This window comes from Cupressus sempervirens, chromosome 3, assembly GCF_028749045.1.
Source record: "Cupressus sempervirens isolate cs-2001-9-10 chromosome 3, ASM2874904v1, whole genome shotgun sequence".
Classification (NCBI taxonomy): Eukaryota; Viridiplantae; Streptophyta; class Pinopsida; order Cupressales; family Cupressaceae; genus Cupressus; species Cupressus sempervirens.
Genome location: NC_143120.1, coordinates 122,308,197 through 122,312,721, shown reverse-complemented (window position 1 = coordinate 122,312,721; position 4,525 = coordinate 122,308,197).

Sequence of the window (4,525 nt, the reverse complement as noted above, 5' to 3'; positions counted from 1 at the left end):
ATTAACTCCTAAGTTTGGAGACAATGTATCCTTTAAAGATTATTATGACACAAAAATGAAAGCTAAAACTAACCACTAGAGGAAGAACCCGTGAGATAGAGACCTTGAGAAGAAAATTAATAAGATTAATCTACTTGATTTTGATGGAACTCAAAAAATTCTAAGAAAATCTTGGATAGAACAGTTATTAAATAATGGAAGAAAATCTAATATATAATTAATGCGGAGGGTAAAGGGTGATAGTGTGATTGTATAAATGTTTTTTTTACAGGCTCTTGCCTATGAGTGTGTAAATGTCAACAAACACCTTTCTAGCTCAAATTTGACAACTATCTACACATCAAAAGTTTAAAAATTTATTATAAATATAATATAATGTTAAAAATAATTTAATAAACAAAACATAAAAATAAATATATGATTCATTAAAATTATATGTTTTGAAGATATAGATAGTCATATTTTTATAAATTAAAATATAAAACTAAAGGTGAGTACCAAAAACAAATATAGATGCAGGGAAACATATTTTTTTTGGGTGTAGTATATTAAATTTCATGTATTTTATAATTGATATATTTAATTTAGATAACTATACTAGTAAATTAATTTATCAAAAAATATGCTACAATATACAATTTTTATATTTTTGAACAATGTTTCAATAATTTGTTATCTTCATAATAGAAAATATCAAATACTAAAACATCACTTAAACATAAGATATATATAATACATTATTAAAATATATTAAATTCTAAAATACAATTAGTCCAACCTTAAACTCTAACCTAATCATAAGTCTAAAGCCTAAGCCTAAAAATCATAAACCTAAAATCAAACCCAACCCTCTAACTATAGTGATATCCAAAATTTAAAACCTCACCCTTGTCATACCTTAACATTAAATTCTAACTCTAACCTTAACCCTAACACTAATCTTGATAATAACTCTTACCATGATGATAATAATGTATACCCTAACCCTAAAAGTAATCTAATTTCTAAATCCCAAACAGTCCTTGAATGTTAACCCCCTAATTCTAAATTTTAAATTCAAATCTTAACCTTAAATACCAATCTCTATATAGACTTGTTTCTTTTAATAAAAAATTTTAAAATTTAAATATGTAAAATGACAATTAAATTAATAAAAAATAGATAATATAATTAAATAAGAGTAACTTTAAATCATAATAAAGATGCACTTATTGCTCTATTGTAAAACACAATATTATGATTATCTATATGACTGTATACATTGTTTGTTATTTCTATACTATCAATCATTTCATCTCTCATTCTATTTAAGGTTGTTGATAGAAGTTAGTAAGCTATCTATTTTAATTAGCAAAACTAATTAAGTTTAATATTAAGATTATAGTTACAAGAAATATTTTGATACTTAATAAGTAAAATTAAATTTACCATTAAGTTCATAAGCATAAAAAATGATAATGGATATTTATATACATGATAGATGGATACAATGAACAATTAGATAGGAGCAAGATTTTTTAATGGAGTTATTGGCGAGATTACTGATATCATTTAGAGGCTAGGTTGTAGGCCATCAAGCATGCCCATGTACGAGTCATCATGGTTGGAACCATGAAGATCCTAAATGTGTACCAATAGTACAGCTTCAGAAAGTCAGAGACAATTCTAATCACCACATCCTAGGCTACCACCACACATAAATCCCAAGGGCTTATGCTAATTTTTTTTTTTGGATATTGACACAACTAATAGAGTTAAATTAATGGAGGACTCCCTATTTGACCCACTTTCACCTTTGGAAGATACTCCGAATTGCAAAGTAATCCTTATGAAATTGTATGAAATTATTTCAACTACACAAAATAATAAGAAATATATGTTCTATAAAACGTTTTTACTATAATTAGAAAGATGAATTATAATGAGAAATATGGTAGTAATTTTTTAATAACATCATCAAAAGTATACAAGACTATCAACTCAACCCTTGCACCCTTCAAAGGTGCAAGTGCTAATTATGTACTTATACACCTATAAATTTGAAAATATGGCCTACAATAGTGCTTCCTTAAATCTACTCCCGAGCTAATCAATTGAAAGTAAAATGAAACCACAAAATATTTATTGTTCTTTTTTTCTTTTCATTCATTAATACATTAATAAACTATATTAAAAAATATCATGAATAAAATACATGATAAATTCTAATAAGTTATTTCTATTACAATTATAAATTTACTAATTAATAATTAAATTTATTATGTAAATCTCAACTCAAATTTAATTGTAAACTTAACTAATATATAAAGTATATATAGGTAATATTCTAAACTACATAAGTATATTTCAAAATTTAGAAAGTAGAGATAAATAACAAACAAGAGACGCATTGGTCATAGTTCCTATCGAGAGTACAATGGAAATGAAATAATAAGCTTGCATAAATGTAAACTATTTTTATAATATTGAAGGTAATGACTTATATATGTTAGAAGAAAAAGAAAATTTTAGAAAGTGCTTAAGGTAATGAAAAATCTAAAATTGGTTCGAGAATGGATACTTCCGATTCAAAATTTTGTAGCATTGACAAGTACTCTAAATTTAAATAATATTTAAATGTGAGAATAATAAAAAGAATAAAAATAAGCATCTTCAAAACATTATAAAAAGATTTAAAAACTTAGCATATAATGTTAAAATGATTAAAAATAATTGATAATAATAGGTGGAATATAATATTTTGATAATGCAATTATGATTAACTATACTATTGTTACTAATTTTTTTTATATAATTCAATATTTCCTTTAAAGTAAAAATAGTTAAAATATTATGCCAAATTTTATAACAAAAGGATTAAGTACTTATACAATTTAGGCCCATCAATGGGTCTAGATGATTATGAGATAATTAAAGGAAAATAAATAAATGTATCCTCTCAATTCCAAAACAAACAAAAAAATAAAAAGCGAAAATATCCATGTTAAAAAATAATTAGTTAAATTATATCACTAATGCTAATGGTCACTAGCAATGAGAAATGGTTTATAAAACATGTTAGCAATAAAATATTGCTATTTTAGTTGCATAACAAGCATAAAATTAAAGAGAAAGTAAATCAATGAGTGAATCAAAAGTTAAGGTCTGCTACAAAAAATTGGGGAAAGCCATGTGTACACTATTTGGACAAATGAAAGAGTATGCTTGAATATGAACAATGGAGAAGGCAGGTGTTATGTTCTACAAATGCCACTTGAAAACAAATTTACCTTCATGAAAACATTGTAACTCCATAAAATACATACTCATTAAAAGATTAGTGCTTCTCCGAATTACTACCATAAGTAGTTTGCAAAGTGCATTCAGTTGTATTCCTCCACGGGCATGACAAAATGAGTTAAACAGAATGGAAGAAAATACGGAGACAAAAAATAATATATGAAGAAAAATGGACAAAGTGTAGCTAAAAATTGTTCTTAGTTGTTTGCTACTTGCAATTACTCTGTCCAATCTACAGTTCAATTGGTGTTTGCCTGCAACAATTATGTCGACTATAGGATTGTATGCTAAAATGTTAAAATAATATGGCGACAAAAGTTTAGTGGTGCATAGAGGTGAGGAAAGAAACAATAAGATAGAGTTTCTTTTCACAAATAGGGAATGTGGTACAACTTTCTAGTAATTACCCCCATAAGGTATTCAAATGATTTAAGAAACATGTAGTGCAATTTTTTTAAAAAAAATTGTTAAAATTAAAACTTAATGTATTTTTTCTCTGCTTTGAATTAACTTAAAATTTGTTAGTTCTCTGAATTTTGGGGAGGGAAATTTTGAATATAGTACAATTTTGAGACCCTCTTCAACACTATTACTTTTACGAGCAAGACATTGTATTCTTTTGAAGCTACATTTCTCAAGTCTATGAACATTGAAAATCCTTTAGACATCATGGAAGATATTGGCATTGGGATAGGCATATTTCCACAAGATAGCAACATGAAATCAGATTAAAAATGACAATTACAGGGAATGCAAAATATTTTGTTTGCACAAATAAAAATATTAAAGACAAATGAATAGAAAAATAGATACTCAAAACACATTGTTCAAATAAAATGGAGTAGATTTGAAAGCCAACCTAGTTGAAGCTGAATAGCGGTTTAAATTTTGTATTGTGCACAAAAGATCCACTATGTGAAGGCTACTGCAATCTTATAAAACATCCAGTTGGTGTCCCTGCCATAGCCATGGTTCATGCATTTCGTTGGAGCAAATTCCTCTCCCCCTCCTCTCCATAACAATAGGGATGTCTGTGTGAACAATATTCTTCAGCCATTATTCAGCTACCATGTCATCGTAGAAATTGGGCAGTGCAAAGCTTTTTTTCAACCATGGTGAGAAGCAGGAATAAAGGGTGCATCACTGCCATTTTAGAGCCTTTAGGGCTTCCAACTTGAGAATAAAGGGTGCATGACCGTCATTTTAGAACCTTTAGGGCTTCCAACTTGAGAAAAGAGAAAGCGCA